Raw genomic sequence first — 18396 nt, forward strand, 5'->3', positions numbered from 1 at the left:
CATGTGGCCACCATGATCTCCAGCTTTATACCATTCACAAGTCCATCAGGCACTGACTAATGTCAGTTTATAACTCCAACTTCCATACTCCTAAATTAAAGAATGCCTGGCTTTTTTACATGTACACAAATGCATTCCAAACACACTGCCTTGAGTGTGGTATCCACCTATGGTTAAGTCAGCTGTGTCTGGAGAGGAGATGAGGTCTCACATGGTCTGCTACCCCTTTCATAGATCTCTGAGCATTTTCTCTGAGAAGGGAGCATGAGAAAGTTCTTCAAGGTTCGTAGGGTGAATAAATGGATAACGAAGAAAAAGATGGCTTTTTAGTAACCCTACCCCATGCATATAATATTCTGATGTCCCACTGAAGCACTTTCCCACTGTTGCTCAACAAATATGATTTGTAGACACCCAGAATTCAAACTTCTGCTTCTAGGGTCTCATAACTTCAAGTATTTTCTCTGTGCTGGGTGATGTCTAAGCCGTTATCTATCCTCAACAGCTCACATTTTGCAGTGACTGTAAATGCCCCTCACCACTAATAGCCAACATGTGTTCATTTTACCAGAGGCTTCCTAGGGACAGGGTGCTTGAAACTAGCACTTCTCAAATTTTTCCAACAAAGTGGCCCTTATCATAGAAAGAATTCCTATGCTTAGGGTTCTGGGATTGCAGTGCAAAGTAAATGCGAAATTTCTCACATTTTAGCTTTTAAACTCAGGTCAATTTGCATCTTATAAAACATTTGTATTTGTTTTGATATAACGTCTCTCAAATTTTGGAATGAAGCCACTGTTCTCAAACAATGTACCATGATTCTCTGTCGTATCCCAGGCATATTGCCACATACCTGCTGGGCTGTGCAGTCCCTGGTTTGAGATACATGGATCTAACCCAATGAAAGGGAAATAACAATACTGGAAATTTAGGCATCAGAATAAGTCAGTGGGGGATTCGTTTTGGAGTTGAGGATTTTTTTTTTTTTTTTTTTTTGGCATGTCAGGTCACTTAAGGTTTAAACATCCATTTTGGAGTTGAGGATTTTTTTTTTTTTTGGCATCTCAGGTCACCTAATGTTTGAACATCTGGATGTAGGATTGGGTCTAAATGGCACTCATCTTTTCTTCCACTTTCTAGAAATAGATGTGGATTCTAATCCTAGTTCTACCTATGTTCTCCCAATCCTCCAATTAACTAGCTGTGAGATATTGAGCAAGTTGCTGGAGTTCTCTTTACCTCAGTTTTCTTATTTATATATTAGAGAGGTTGGTAAAGGACTCCTGTGAGAATTGAGTGAGGTACCATTTGGTGTCTGGCACATGTGTTTTCTCCTCTTATCTTGCATTCCTTTCTTCCATATGTACATAGATTGCTTTCTTCCCTCCTTTTCCAATAACTCACACCCTTCTTTAGTCATGTAAGTGCACTCTCGTCTCTTCAGTTAAAATCTCTACTCTGGGGCCTCAGGAAAAAAAGAGGGACAGGCAGGGCTAAAAGTCAGGCTGGATTTCTGCAGTTCTGAGAGTTGCTACCTGTTCCTTCTTTCCAAATGTAAATGAGATATTTCTTATATAATCATTGATACCCTCCTTTCTTTCCTCTTCTCCTTACACACATAGTACAAAACCCAGATATGAAAGATATACCAAAGGGAGCCAGCATGAACAATTTCAGAATTCAAGGCTTTAAAGGAGAAGTATCTGAAAGGCCCATCCAATCATGGAGAAGCCCTAGATGACATAGAGAAGGCACCAGTGACTTCCTTCAGGAATCTGCTGGCTCATCCTTCCTGTCTTGTGCCTAGCTTCTGCCTTTCCACCCAGCCCATGGTTCAGTTCCTTTCCTCCTTATCTTCATACCCAGCTCTGGCTCTCACAAACCTACTATAGTAATTCAGGCTGGTATCTGCTTGTACACAAGGCAAACAAAGACAGAGGTGGATTTTGCCTTTGTGTTAAAACTCTTCTGAAAGAGTTTCTCATGGTAAACAATATAACATGGACTCAAATGTGGGATACTAAGGGCTGCAGGCCCTAAAAGAAAGAAGCTCTTTCCATACTCTGAGAGGCTTACCCAAATATTATTACCTAAGTAAGGGCAGAGCAAGAATGATGTAAGACAACCTGCACAAAGAGAACCTTGAGACTATAGCACAGTCTCAAGTATATGTGAGAACCTTGAGTCTACAGCACAGTGCCTCCTTCTGAAAATTGTTTTAAAGACATATCAAAGAAAACCTAGTAGTGTCTTGAGATCCTTAGATTCAAGGCAGAGTAAAGAGGGCCAGCGTATCAGCCGACAGCCACTCACTCATCTCCTTCTTCTGCCCCCACATACTCATGTAAGGCGGAATCCCAAGGCAGAGGGGTGGCAGGGAGAATAATGACTTTTAAAAGGGCCAATATCACAGCATATGTAGCAAGTGCCTCCATTTACGGTGAACCAGGCATTTGTTAATCAGTTTTGGTCACAATAATGCAGCATAATAAGCCACCCCACTGTTCAGTGGCTTACAGTAAGAAGTATTTCTTTTCACACTCACGGGCCTGGAGATCAAATCAGGTTCTGCTGACCTAAGCTTGGGCCAGCTGGGCTCGGCTTTAGGGTACAGGTTGGATTGAAGACTGCTCCACATTGTTGGTTCCGAGTCCTAGGATGAAGACGCAGTGGCTACAGGGAGCACCTTATGGTGGATCACAGGGGCTCAAGAGCTGAGCCAAACTGAACAGGCACATTTGAAGACTCTACATGAACCACATCTGCTAACATTTCATAGGCCAAAGCTGGTCCCACGGCCAAGCCTGAAGTCAATGAGGCTAAGAAATTATACTCTATCTCAAGAAGGAGTGTAAGTTGAGTGACTATTTTCTGAACCATAACCCATTGTGCCATACCAGGTTTAGGCATGTGTAGTTCCCACCACTACCAATTCATTCAACACTAGAAGCTGAGAGTTGGAGGGAAAGTTAATGGTCAGCTAGAACAAACTTCCCTCCACAACACAGGGACGCTCTCCACAACAGTTCTGAGAGGTGGTGATGGAGCTTCAGCTTTAGCATGTCCACTTAGAACTTTCACTATCTTTGAGAAAGAATTTTGTGAAGTTCCCATTTAGAAAAATGTCCCTTAAATAGTACATAAATCTGCTTCCTTCTTCCATTCATGGAGTTTGTATCTGGATCTGGAGCTGCACACAGACATTTGGTCCCTTGTCCAGAGGGTGGCCTAAGCAGGCCATGGGCTCTGTAGTAGGCCTCACTAGGAACAGGCTCTAGAATCCAGTTCAAATCCCAGCTTCACCACTTAGAGCTGTGCGTGTTTACCATGTGTCTCCCTTTCATTCATTCATAAAATGGAGATCATAATATCTGTAACATACAGATAGTGTTAGGCTTCAACAAGGTAATGCCTGGAACACACTATAATAAGGCCTTGATAAACCTTGGCTATTATACCACAGGGCTGAAAAAAAACAATTTTATTACCTCAATCTTCTTCAGACAAAATAGCCTGTGTTCTTTCTACTGTGTTGTGTACACGTTTCCTTTTCCCCATCCTCTAATTTAACACTATTTGTCAGCTGTGACTCCATTAGGCACAAGGGACACCATCCACATTCTCCCTCACTTTCAGGAGAGCCAACTTCTCAGTACATGCAGCCCAAAATAGTGTCAGACATTCTGCTGCCCGCACATTATTAACTCACCCAAGCAGTCCCTCTTCCCACTCCTGCCTGGCTACTTCCAAATGGATTGTTAGCAAATAGTCTCCTTTATAATGTCTTTCTACAGGAAACTTTTTAAAAAAATTAAACGAATGTCTTTAAATGTATTTTGACTAAATTTTGCCTTTTACTTTGCCTACTTTTTCTTCTTTTAATGTCTTTTTGAATCCCGGGTCTGTTGTATTTTTCTGGTTTTTTTTAGCCCTTGTAATTTTGATGAATATATATTTATGATTTTATTCAAATCACTAATAAATATGTTGAACAGGCCAAAGAATTCTGCAGGAGTCCACTGAAGTCTGTCCTCTGGGTTCTCTCATTCAATTATCAAAAATGCATTAAACATATCCTAAATACCAGACTCCTTACAAGGCAAGCTCATTGCAAGACACAGGGGACACAATGGTGAGAAAAACAGCCATGGCCCCTACCCTCATGGAGCTTCCAGTTTAGTAGGGGAAATGGACATTCATTACACTCCTAAGTGCATAATTATAACAGGCAATACATGTTTTGGAGGAAAAATAAATGATGTTGAGAGGAGAATCTGGCCTGGTCTGAGGATTCAGGGGAGTTCCTTGAGCAGGTGCTGTTTGAGTTGGGAGTCAACAAGGTAAAGAGGGGACAGACACTACAGGCAGGGGACACAGCACAGGGAGAGGGTTAACTATGAAGCCTTGTGTGGTCACAGTGTAAGTGAAGGCCAATATGGCTGGCCCACAGATACTCAGGGGAATGATGCCAGACAAGAGTCTTTAGTGGGGTAGCATAGTAAGATTTTCATTCTTAAAAGATCATTCAGTGTGGAGAGTGATTAGAGAGAGGCAAGAATGTTTATGGGGAGACCATTATGGAGGATATTGTAGTAATTCAGGCAAGTGATGAAAGCAGTTTGGACTAGGGTGCCAGCAGTGGAGATGGAGGAAAATTGATGGATTCAATAGGTACTTGGGAATATAATAGACAGAACTTATTGACAGCTTAGATATGAGGAGTGAGGAGAAGAAGTATAAAGGATGGCCCTTAGTTTCTCATTTTTATAACTGCATGAATGGTGCTGTACTTGATTGTGGCAGTGAATACTGGAAGCAAAGCAGGTTTGTAGGAGGTAATGGGATAGGTTTGATTTCAGACGTGTAGTGTTTGAGTACCATTGAAACATCTAAATAAAGATTTTGAGAATAGTAACAGCAAGCACTTATGTGTCAGATGCTGTTCAAAGCACTTTGTATATATGAATTCATTTACTCTTTAACCCTATGTGGTAGGTATTATTATTAATCCCATTTTATAGAGGAGGAAACAAAGGCATAGATAAGTGAAATAATCTCCCCAGAGTTGCACTGCTGGTCAGTATGTGTATTAGTCTGTTCTCACACAGCTGTAAAGACGTATCTGAAACTGGGTAAATTATAAAGAAAAGAGGTTTAATTAGTTCACAGTTCTGTGGGTTGTACAAGCTTCTACTTCTGGGGAAGCCTTAGGAAACTTACAATCATGGTGGAAGGCAAAGGGGAAGCGGGCACTTCTTCACATGGCTGGCAGGAGAGAGAGAGAGAGAGAGAAGTAGGAGGTGCTACACACTTTGAAACAACCTGATCTCATGAGAACTCTATCACGAGAACAGCAAGGAGGAAGTCTGCCCCCATGATTCAATCACCTCCCCCCAGGTCCCTCCTCCAACACTGGGAATTACAATTTGACATGAGATTTTGGCAAAAACCCAGAGCCAAACTACATCTGCAGGGGATGTAAAATGCAAGTTTAGAGCTGAGAAGAAAGGTGTGGTCTGAAGTTATAAATTTGAGAATCATTGCTAAGCATTAGGTATAGAGAAAATTGGTCCAGTGAGAAAGTGTAGAGTAAAAAGAACTGAAAATTGGGAAAGAAAAACTATTCACAGTCTGTAAATAAGGCCAAGAGAATGGTTACATGTCCTTTCAATGTCATTATGAATAACTGTCAGGCCCACTCATGAATTATTTAATTTTCTAGGAAAATATACCATTGTTTGACTTTGCTTTTTACTATTAATTAAGGGTTTTGATTCTGTGACATTCCCTTCACTTGTACATTTGTGTTTGGTAGAGATGCAAATGATTTCTATCCTGTAGAAAAGAAAATCCCAAAGGTTAAAGCTAATGAGAACATTAACCAGTTTTGTACCCAAATTGCAATCTTAAGCTAACTTTCTTTTATTAAAAGGACGACATAAACCCCAATGCCTTAACTCTTCTTAGAATCAGCTTTAGCATTTTGCTGGTTCCATCATTAGTGACTGAGTTGAATAAAACCCTTGATACATGTTTATTCTCTATTTATAAGAGAATTTATGTTTTGACTTCTGAGAATTGCTCAGTGAAAGAGTGAGCAGTGAAAGAACTGTGCCTTGAACATCTTTGGCAGTCTTTGAGACAGTCATTTTCCTGGCCACAAATCCACCCATTTCCATGCCTGCATTTCCCTTTCTTTGCATTTATCTATTCTTTAAAAAGTGTTACTGGAAAACTATTTAGTACAAGGCATTGTGTAAAGCTCAGGGCATGGGAGAGAGAAGTTGAAATGTGAAAAAAATACCATTGAGATACTAATGGGCTATGAAGGGAAACAGACAATTTGAAAGGAAACCATAATATGAAAAATGCTATCCAGGAAAAATGTTAGGAAGTATATGAGAAGGCTTGGCACTAGGCCCTGAAAGATGACAGGGACTGTGGGAAGTGGAAATGAAAAGGAAGGATAGCCGGGCACGGTGACTCATGCCTGTAATCCCAGCACTTTGGGAGGCTGAGGCGGGTGGATCACCTGAGGTCGGGAGTTCAAGACCAGCCTGACCAACATGGAGAAACCCCGTCTCTACTAAAAATACAAAATTAGCCAGGCGTGGTGGTGCATGCCTGTAATCCCAGCTACTCGGGAGGCTGAGGCAGTAGAATTGCTTGAACCCGGGAGGAGGAGGTTGCGGTGAGCCGAGATCGTGCCATTGCACTCCAGCCTGGGCAAAAATAGCAAAACTCCATCTCAAAAAAAAAAAAAAAAAAAGGAAAGGAAAAGACAAAAAAAAGAAAAGGAAGGGTTAAAGGAATAAAACAAACAAAAGTGAGACAGAGAAAAAGAAGATATCATGGGAGATTTCTTAATGTTTTGGTGACTTTCAAATGTTCTTTGCTTTGGTAGTCTCCACTCTGCCAGTTGAGATTCTGTGGGAATGAATCCTTAGCTCAATCCTTAGCTCAGGAACCCAAGTGGCTCACAGTGCTTCCTGCTGTTCCTCCTGAAGGCACAGAAATGATTCATGGTCACAGATCTCCTGATTTGTTACCACCCTCCCCATTCTAGAACATGGAGGCATATTACATTCAGCCTAATCCCTGCATCTGTCCCTTCACATTGTTGTGGTCATGCCATCTTCTATGGTCTGAATGTTTGTGTCCCACCAAAATTCTTACAGTGAAATCCTAATCCCTAGTGTGATGGTATTAAGAGAAGGGCCATGACAAGGTGATTAGGTCATGAGGGTGGAGCCCTCATGAAAGGGATTAGTGCCCATATAAAAGAGGCCCCACAGAGCTGCCTTGCCCCTTCCATCATGTGAGGACACAGCTAGAAGGCATCATCTGTGAATCAGAAAGTGGGCCTTCAACGGACACTAAACCTACCAGCACCTTGCTCTTACACTTTCAGTTTCAGAACTATGAGAAATAAATTTACGTTTTTTATAAGCTACCCAGTTTATGGTATTTTGTTACAGTAGCCAGAATAGACTAAGACAACATCCATATGAGATTTATGTGTTAAGAACTGAAGTTTATCTTAACTGTTGAAAAGGGAAATTAATAGCTATAAAAACAAAAGTAAAAAAATAGTTACATCTGGATTTCTTGGTATGTTTTTCTGAGAAGCTGCCTTTGAAACTCACACATGAAATGGACAAGCCAACCAGCCCAAAGTAGGCTTTAAAGATGATGTTCCTAAGTGAGTCTGTGCTAAATCAGCTGAGGCAGTCCTTTTTTATGCCGTGCTCAGTGCTAAAAGGCCCTTACTTTGTACCAGACATTGTGCTGGCTCCTTTCACCTGCTCATTCTTAATTCTCACAATAGCCCAGTAGGATTGTTCTTTCCATTTTACAAAAGAGCAAAGCAACTTTCATAAAAAGTATGTAGAGTGCTAAAGGTCATGGAACTGGGGTTTTAACCCAGACCTTTCAACTTAAAGTGTGCAAAAGTTGTACTTTGAAGCAATTGGGTGCCAGTGCTATTTCCTGTTTGGGCTTTTGGGCTCCACTGGTAGGTTCCTGTGCCTCCACATTCCTTGTATGCATTGGTGATTACTGGCCACATTCTTACGGTGCCAAGAGGAGACCCTGGAGCTCGAGGCCTTTTAATATGATTTATTCCGTAGCCACAGTCTAGGGCCTTTACTCTTAGAACTTCCTACTAACTCCTCAGAGTATCTTATTTAAAATCTTCATTGTAAGATGGCATCTAACTAGATTGTGCCATTAATATAACTATGTACTTGATCAGGTACTAGAAATAGGATTCCAATCTACAGGGGCCAGATCAGAGATCTTCCACAAAACCAAATGACCCTTTCTTTGCCTCCAGAAGGAACCTGGTGTTTTACATCTACACAGTTCATTTTGTTTCCACAAATATTTATCGAACATGTTTGTTACGTGCCAAGCACTGCTCTATGCTAGAAATCACGAGGGACGCTAACATGTAGAAGATGTAGTTCCTGCCTCAAGATTATGTTTCCTAGCATCTACTAGGGGAGGTTAAACACGTGCAAAGCGCCACGAGTTGAGGGTCTGAGGACTCTGTGGTAGTCTAAACAGGAATAGCCTGTGTGGAGGACAATTTGGCAGTATCTACCGACACTTAAAATATGTATATTCGTTGATTTAGAAATTTTACATCTATAAATTTATCCATAGAAATGGTCACATACATATATGAGGATATATTTAAATGTGCATAGCAGGTTTTTTTTTTAACAATAGAATGTCAGAAAACAAATGTCCACCTAAATATTACATTGAAAACAACAAATGACATATTTATGTACTGACATGAATGTTTGTCCAAGTATAATCTTCATAGATAATTCCAAAACAATGTAGAGTGTGATTTCACTTATTTAAGAAATTAACTTTTATTATATGTGTGTGTACACATGCATGCATGTGTGCAAATGCCCAAAGAAAGCTCTGGGTGAACACACACAAAATTGTTGACAGGACTTGCTTCTGGAGACAGAAATAGGAGTAGAGTTGGAGTAAAGATGGTCTTTCACTCTTCATTATACATACATCTATGTAATTTAAATTATTGTTCATTACCTTAAATATTCATTGAAATAACCAAAAAGTTGCCCCATGAGAAAAGCACAATGTGCTGTAGGGCTTTGGAAAGGTGAGAGCAGGAATCCTGAAAAAATCTCACAGCAGGTGAAGATGTACATTTGGTTAGGCCACAAAAAATGGGGAGAAGGGGTTTACATAAGAAAGTATTCCAGGTGAGGAAATGGAGTGAGCAGAAGGTATGCCATGCATTCTGCCAAGGGCATTTTGATGGTGGTTAGCAGAGGGCTTGGATGCTCAGGGAGTCCTTAATGACCTGGCCAATTGTTGAAGCAATAGCATCTCTGAGAAACTTGCTGTGATTCTCCTTTTTGATTTGATCTTTTATATGTTTGCCCATTGCTTGCATAACTGTAGGTGCCTGATAAGTTTGCGATAGAACAACAGCAAACATGGAGTTCTGCTTAAAACAAGAAAATAAACCTTAAAACATTTTTTTTAAGTGCAATTGACTTTAGTGGTAGCTGAATTTATGCCCAATTGCCTCAAGAAGTCCATGTATAAAACAGAAAAGTTTTGTCTTTTTATAACCTAAAAAGACCAAGGGAATTGAATTATCTGCTAATTCGTCAATGCATAGTATTGGGTGCACATCTCATCATATCATCTGCTAAACTTACTAAACTCCACTCTAATTATCTCCCTGACTATAAATCTTTTGGTGACAAGAAAGATGTCTTTTTTCTCTTTCTTTCTTTGTTTCTTTCTTTATTTCATTTTTAAATCTACTGGGTTTAGTAAACAAAATAGATGATTCAAGAAATGTTGAATAAATGAATACGCCAATAAATGAACCAATCAAAGTTGAGATGAGAATTAAATAAAGAAACAAACAAATAAAACATTGATATGGTTTGGCTATGTCCCCATCCAAATCTCAACTTGAATTGTATCTCCCAGAATTCCCACGTGCTGTGGGAGGGACCCAGGAGGAGGTAATTGCATCATGGGGGCTGATCTTTCCTGTGCTCTTCTCATGATATTGAATACATCTCACGAGATCTGATGGGTTTATCAGGGGGTTTCCACTTTCACTTCTTCCTCATTTTTCTCTTACTGCCATCATGTAAGATGTGCCTTTCACCTCCCTCCATGATTCTGAGGCCTCCCCAGCCACGTGGAACTGTAAGTCCAGTTAAATCTCTTTTGTTCCTATTTTTGGATATGTCTTTATCAGCAGTGTGAAAACGAACTAATACAAATATAAGTAAGTGAAACGGGGCATGGAACTCAACTGTTCACAGCTGAGAATGCCAGACTAAGGTGCTTGGGCCTATTCTGAGGGCAGTGAGAAGTCAGTAAATAATAATATTGTGTAGGTAACAATATTACTAGAATTGGCTTGGAGGATAGAAAGAAAGAACAGTTAAGGAGCTCTTCAAATAGTCAAGAGATGAAGTAAACATGAAATTACTCAAATCAGGTCAGAGTTGATTCAGTTGGCAGAAAAAAGCATCAAAGTGAGAACAAATGGGAGGACACAACATGTTTTGGTCAGCATCCAGATGGGGGAATGGTTCAGCATTTTTCTTTAGGAAAGGGTGGGAGAGAAAAGGAGGAGAGAGACATCAAAAGGTACGAAGGGAGAATAAACAGGTAACGGTGTGCTCAATGACAAAGATCACCCAGTTTTCTACCTCCCAGGGCAGCTTCTTTCTTTCAGATCTGTACAAACTATTGCTGATCTCTATGACTGCCTGCTCACATTTGCTTCTTCTCAAGGATACTGGTTTAAGAAAACTCTGAAATAAGGAAAGACTCTTGCTCATTTATTTTAAGATAATATAAGAAAGCAAGACTTAGGGGGAGCCTTTGTTATTTTAACAAACAATGTTGTCGATGGAAAGAAGAGTGAAGAATTAGAAACATAAATGCAAGCCTGAGCTACTGAAGCACAGAAAGTTCCTGAGGTCTCTTGCACCAAATGAGCCCTTTCCCGCTGTTGCTGCTGTCTTCACTACATATTTCAGAAAGGAAATAAAATAAAATTGGTGCCAAATGAAATATTTACTGTTTTGACTAAAGAGGACATGAATAATTGGAAGTTCTTTATACTAATAAATTCCAGGGGCCACTTCCTGCTGTCAAGTTCCAGTGGTAGCATTTGACAAAATCATGCATGAAGCTCTGGTGGCATACTACGGGGTCACCCAAAGAGAAATCCTGGAATACCCAAGGGAATAAAGGGAAGGAAGAGATACTTGGTGGGTCTGCTTCCGTCAAAGGCCTTTGACAGACCAACAGAAAACATTCCCTTTAAAACAAGGAAATGAACTTTAAGAAAAAAAATTAAAAAAAAATTTAATGCAAGTGACTTTAGGGTTAACTGAATTCATACTCATTTTTTTTTCTCAAAGAATCCAGGTATTAAAACAGGAAAATATTTTCTTTTTATCACCTAAAAAGGCACATTGTTCATGTCCTACTTAGTTCAAAGTGGAAAATGGGATAAGTATAATTATCAAGTAATAGGATAAACTTTTCAGACAAGCATTAGAATCTAAGCAGCCAGAATTTAACGGACTAGCCAGATGAGGGCTCCTCCTTTGGGCCACTCAATCTACTTCTCCTGGCCTAATTCCAGGAATGGGGCCATTGCTCAGATTGGGATGGAAGGTTCTCTGTAGGACATGACTCAAGAGTCAACTTACCAGACATGCCAGGAAGCAGCCCTGTAGCTTTACAATCCCACTCTATGTTTTCTTTGGTTGATACACTATTAATTTTTGTGAGGGTCACTATGGTTTTCTTGGGAAAGCTCTGGTACTGCTTCTGTAGGGCAAAGGGGCAGGGGAAAAAAAGGAAAGCAGCATTTAGTTATTGATTCAACAAAATAGATGCTAGATAAAATGCTAAATATTGGCACAATATGGCAAGCAAATGACATGTTCTAAAGGACCCAGCTGAGGTCCCTTGTATGTGATTTCTCTGTATTGTGGTAAATTCAGAGGAGGAACAGCAGTGAGTCAGCCTCTAGGAAGCAGACCCTCTGCTTTTGTATCTGTGCATTGAACATAGCAGGCCCAAGACTGCTCTCCTTATAAAGGCCTATTTGCAAGATTGGCCCTTTGCTGGCATCTGGAAACTTATATTTTGAGAGTGTTCCCATTACTCCCTAACTGATAAGGGTGTTTTAATGAGGCTCAATTGCTTGTACAAACAATGTAATTTATGCAGAACACCTGCTTTCTTTCTAGGAGTCTGGAATTTTGGTATGTGCGACAGAGGGTGCCTAAATGACCAGTGTCCAATACAAACATTGGATATTAAGTCTCTAATGAGCTTCTCGGATAGACATTTCCCATGTGTTGTTATATCTTGTTGCTGGAAGAATTAAGCATGTCCTGTGCATCTCCATTGGGAAATGACTCTTGGAAGCATGTGCCTGGCGTCCTCCAGATTTCACTCATATGCCTTTTTCCGTTTGCTCATTTTGCTTCATAACCTTTTTGGTAATAAGTTATAGCCATGAATACAACTGTATGCTGAGTCCCTTGAATTCTTCCAGTCAATCACCACACCTGGAGGTGGTCTTTGGGGATTCACTACTCCATCTTTACTGTACCCTATAATTATGGTCAAGTCCCTCAAATAAGTGCTATTTTCAGAAGCTCGTTCAATGGGAGTTTCTGAAGGCAAAGAGTATCAGGGTGAATTTCAAAACAGAGAAAAGAAAATGAAGTTTATCCAGACCTCACTAACTCTTGGAGTTTAGTATGTATATAAAGCTTTCATTGCTTTTGTGTTTTCTTTAGTATTATTTATTATGACTGTAGTTAAAGTTTGCTGTGTGCTTTTTGTAGTGTCATCTCCTGTGTTTCTTATATTCAGAAGATGACAACTAAAGTTCATGCATCTCAATAATTACTATCAAAATTGTGTTTGTCCAGGTGTTGAGTTCTCCAATATCCAGTTGGAGCACTATTCAATGGCACTTCAGTTGCTGAGTTTATCATTAAAGCTCCTTTCAGAGTTATTTTCCCTCATTTTAAATGAAATTTCATTTGTGAATCTCTGCATCTTTATTTTTAACAATAGAGACATCTACAATGTAGTTATGTGCTTCTTCTAGAAATGAAGTATATATGTGTGTGTAGTTGTGTGCACATATACCTATGGGTACACGAGTACATGAAGAGTGGGGAACTCTTCATGTTGTTTTAGCTGGTTATTTTTGCTTTATTTCTTTTCTTTAACCTACAGACATGTCTTTCTTTTCTACATCTTATTGGTTCTACTATGCCTTCATATGCAAATATGAGCCCTTTCAAGAGGCCCTGAAAGTTTTTGAGCAGGAGGCAGCAAAATAGAGATCATTATTTGCATTACCTTCAGAGCACTAAGCACTTTTGATGACTCTTTTTGGCAATAAACATGGCAGATACTGGTGGTTAGTACACCCTATAGCCAAACACTTTCTTCCTCCTCCTTTGCTAATAGAATTTGATTTGAGGTAAATGGCAACATACTAAGCTCTAGGAAGGTAATCATGATTGGTCCAAGTTGCTTCCCTTCTCCAGTGGTTGTTCAGGGATCGTCATGTGACCCAGTTTTGGTGAATATATCATAAGGGAAGTCTGCTGGAGGCTTCTAGGAAAGGCTTTCCTTTCCCTCAAGATGCATAAGAAGAGAAAGCTCTTTTACTTCCCTCCCTCCTTTTCTGTTTTAAACAAAATCAGGCAAGGACTTGATTTATGGAGGTGAAGCAGCTTCCTAGTGACCATGAAATTACAAATCTGAGAATGAAAGCTAGCATCTCATAACAATATAATGAAAAAATGGAAAGAGCCTAGGCCTTTAATGACTTCATTGAACCACCACACTAATCCTGGGGCTACCCTCCTGGAATTTTTTTTTTCCACTTTCATAAATGTCCTCATCATTTAAGCCTGTAGATTAGGTTTTCTCTTTCTTGTCTCTGAATACATCTTAATACAATCACAAATGCAGTTTGGCTCAAAATAATATAACATTGATAGGATACTGTGGATCTCTGTCTAGCTCTGCTCTTTATGTCCTAGGCACCCATCCCCCAGCTGCTGGGAATATGGGCTGTTGACGGCTCAAGTTGTGATATGAAATTGCTTCTCGCAAGGATACAGCCCCAAGCAGGGGGTGGCTGATGTGCAGAGATAAAGCCCTAACCCTCTCCCCTCAATTTGAGACAACTCTGAAGGGCTATCTATAGGAGAATGGCTGTGCCATGACATCCTGATGACTTTTTATGTATCCGTACAGTGAAGGCTTGAACCATAGCTTATCTGAGTCTTGGAGAAATGCCTTGTGGTCCTCCCAGAACAAGAGAGGATGGGAGGCCTGTAAGGAGCTACTATGAGGCCATCTCCCACTTGCCTCCCTAGCTCCCTCAGGAAACTGTTTTGAGTTGGTTGCTTATTGCCTCCTAGGTTCTCATGGAGTGTGGGACTTTCTACCCCATTCCCCCCAAAGCAGGGCTGCAGGTGATAAAGCCACTTTGCTGCAATCTAGAATTGGTTTCTCAGCAACTGGGTATCCCACAACGCATGTGTCAGTCATCCAGCCCCTTTCATTTCGGTGCCATCCTTTGTGATGCGTGGGACAAGGGTTGTGGGGACTGGAACCTTGGGCTTATTCTTCTTTTTGTTATCTATGTAGGTAATAAAGTGTCTAGATCTAAGTGGCTCATTGAATCTTTACCAGCGGCATCATCAGCTTTTGGCCTTTGGCCCTGTCTTACATGTTTGAACTTGATACCCCTCATAGTTCCCAAGGTTTCTGAAGGATTGGCTGAGGCCTCAGGGACAACTGCATTGCAGGCTAGCTTTTCTCTACGCCCAATGTACCTTCCTCTCTTCCCTACATGTGTTTCTCCCAAGAACATTTCCCAGTGAGCCAGCACGCAACTCTCTTATTGTCTGTTTCCAAACCTAAGGTAATTGGTCCTAGCAGTGGCCCTAGAAAGCAGACTGTAAAATAGGAATTTAAAGATGGATTATTCACCCACCAGCTGGCAAGCAGGACCTCATCACTTGTGGTGGACAGACCTCTGACATGCTGTAAAGGTGCAGTTGTTAGAATTTTCACCAATGGTGAACTGAGATGGGTGTTCACAGAAAATGTGTACTGGATGAAGCAACATTGCTGGTACTTGAGAGATAAGGAGGAAATTTTAACTAAAAGACTGGCATTGGGTGGCTGTTGCTAACTGCTATTGATTTGTCAAAGATAGTTCATGACAGAATCAGCGTGATTAATCATCAATTCAAGGCAAATTATGAAAACCAGAGGGCCTCCTTACCAAACCCTAATCTTCTATATCTAGAGGGCAAATCTAGAGGAAGACCAAACCCAGGAATGAATTACATTAGCAAAGCTTCAGAGCAAGTTGAAATCTTAGCCTCAGCAAATCTCCCATGCCAAAGCCAAGGCCTTAATGAGGCAGGACTGCCACCCTGAGATCTGGGGCTATCTGGGTAAATGCACTTGAGATCTTGAAATGCCAGACTACCCTGAACCCACTGGGCTTGCAGAGTGGTTCCTTTTTGGAAGATAGTGATACTCCTTCTCATGCCTTGGGCAATAAACCTTACAAAGTTTCAGGGACCTGTCAGGGAAGTTTTAGGAGTGTAGTGATCTGGGCCATGCCAGACTATCTCCTCCAAAGTAAAGAAAAAGTTATTGGATCTTTTCCTTCCTACGACCAAGAGAGATGCATAGCTCTTGGCAGGCTTCATCAGTTCTGGGGGCAACATATTTAGAACTTAAGAATACTGTCTTGACCTAATTACCAAGTGACATGAAAGGCTACTGGCTCCAAATGGGGCCCAAAGCAAGCCAACCCAAGACACAGCCCTGCTGCTTCAGCCATGTAATTTGGCAGACCTTTAGGTATTGTAAGTATCTACAGTGGGAAAAGATGCCAGATGAAGTTGACAGTAATCCCTGTTCATAGGTCGGGTAGGCTCAGTAGCATCACTGTTGGATGAAAGTGGTACATCTGTAATTGGGCATTAGTGGGGCCATAGGACATTAGTAAGCTGCACAAACGGAGACTATGCCATTCACCATGGTGGTCCTGACACCTCTGCAGCAGCCCACACCTATGCCTGCAAGAAGGATCTTGAAAAATGCTTATAACTGAGTGTGTTACGGGCTGAGTTGTGCTCCAATCCCCCATTCATATATTGAAATCCTAACCCTTAGTACCTCAGAATGTGACTGTTATTTGTAGATAGGGTCTTTAAAGATGTAATTAGGTTTAAATGAGGTCATTGAGGTGGCCCCTAATTCAGTATGACTTGTGTCCTTATAAGAAGAAGGGGTTAGGACACAGACCTAGATAGAGGAATGACCGTGTGAAGACACAGCAAGAACGCAGATTTCTGTAAAGCAGACATCTACGTATTTATTTGTTAATACATATGTAAACATACTAGGAGGGAGGCCTCAGAGAAAACCAAACCTGCCAACAGCTTGACCTTGGACTTCTAGCCTCCAGAATTATGAGAAAATAAATTACTGGGTTTTTAGCCACGCAGTCTGCAGTATTTTGTTACAGCAGCCCTGGCAACCAGCACGGAGTGAAAAGGAGAATAATACGGCAGGAGCTGGAACAGAATACAGGAGTCAGGGCATTTTTGTCAAATTTTATGGACAAGTTTTAAGCATATTTCTTTGCTGAAAGAAGAGTAGAGCAGGCCTAGACTCCAAGGCCAGGGTGGTTTTTTAAATATTATTTCAGGGCTTCATCTCATATGTTTCTGGTTCTTGACTTGGCAAGAAATTGATCATATTAATTTGACTATGGCAATGCAGTTGTTACTGCCTGATGAGTTCTTCGTGTCCGCTGTACATAAAATCAACTCACCGAGACCATGGCATTAAGTAAAGAAAGAGTTTAATTGATGTGAGGTGGGAGACTGAGTTATTACTCAAATCAATTTCCCCAAAAGCTTGGAGGTTAGGGGTTTTTCAAAGATAATTTGTTGGGCAGGGGGATAGGGTAGGGGGCATGCTGATTGGTTGGGTCAGAGGTGAAATTATAGGGAATCAAAGTTGTCCTCTTGTGCTGAGTCAGTTCTTGGGTAGGGGCCACAGGACCGGATAGCAGGTCCTGGTGGAGCCATCGGTTGTCAGAAATACAAAAACCCTTGAAAAGGGTCTCAAAGACCAGTCTTAGGTTCTACGATAGTAATGTTATCTCCAAAAGTAACTGGGAAAGTTGCAAATCTTATGACCTCCAGAATAATGGCTGGTACTTATTTAGGATTCAAGCCCCTCTCATCCTCCTAACTTGTTGGCCTTTCATTAGTTTTACAAGAACAGCTTAGTTTTGGGGAAGGGTTATTATTATTTAAACTATAAACTAAATTTCTTCCAAAGTTAGCTTGGCCCATGCCCAGGAATAAGCAGACAGTCAACCTGTGAGCCTGGAGGCAAGATAGAGTCAACCATGTCACATTTCTCTTATTGTTATAATTTTGCAAAGGCTATTTCACAGTAAGCATTTTTTCATCGAAGAAAGTGGCTTTTTTTAATCTTGAAAAAATCAGTCCAATCAATGAGTGGATTCATCCTTGAATTGGTAGATAGGACCTAGTGGCCTAAGGTAAAGAAAAATTTTCATAACCAAACTCATTTAATAACAGTAAGTGTGTTAGCCGGGCACGGTGACACACACCTGTAATCCCAGCACTTGGAGAGGCCAAGGCGGGGAGATCACATGGTGAAACCCCGTCTCTACTAAAAATACAAAAAATCAGCTGGGTGTGGTGGCACGTGCCTGTAGTTCCGGCTAATCAGGAGGCTGAGGCAGGAGAATCACTTGAATCCGGGAGGCGGCAGTTGCAGTGAGTTGAGATTGCACCACTGCACTCCAGCCTGAGCGACACAATGAGACTCTGTCTCAAAAAAATAAAAAAGAGTAAATGTGTTAATTAAACATTTTCATCATATTTACGATCCACTGAAATTTTTCAGGTTTCCAATTCATTTTGTGTTGAGTAAGCAAAATCATTTTTACTTTAATATTTAATCAACATTATTTTAACTTTAATTTTCTTTGAGTTAAGTAGATTCTATCCATGCAGCAGCATATGGCTTATTTTCATAAATGGGCCACATTAGAATCCACTCTCAATCTAGCTCAGTTCAGATCTACAGACAAAAAAATCACTTTCAAAATAAGCATTAATATATGTTTAGGATATTAGGATTTCCCAGAAGTTCAGTGATTTTCACTGTGGCTTCTATGCGTTCTAAGCTTCAAATTATATTATACTACCTTGTTTCATTTTGGTTTTGTTTTCTGTTTGTTTTGCTTTT

At 40.6% G+C, this 18396-nt stretch overlaps 1 protein-coding gene across 4 annotated transcripts in view; it reads right to left on the reverse strand.

Moving 5' to 3' along the window:
* The window catches only part of LOC140713193 (uncharacterized), a 229200-nt gene that overhangs the window by 64681 nt on the left and 146123 nt on the right, over positions 1-18396 (reverse strand). For 2 of the 4 annotated variants that reach the window (XR_012095086.1, XR_012095085.1), the window contains exon 3: positions 11745-11865. The exons of the other annotated variants lie outside the window; for them this stretch is intronic. The gene's annotated coding sequence lies outside the window, so the exon portion shown is untranslated. The remainder of the gene's footprint in view (positions 1-11744; positions 11866-18396) is intronic. 4 annotated transcript variants of the gene reach the window in all.

Source organism: Chlorocebus sabaeus, chromosome 13, assembly GCF_047675955.1.
Source record: "Chlorocebus sabaeus isolate Y175 chromosome 13, mChlSab1.0.hap1, whole genome shotgun sequence".
NCBI lineage: Eukaryota > Metazoa > Chordata > Mammalia > Primates > Cercopithecidae > Chlorocebus > Chlorocebus sabaeus.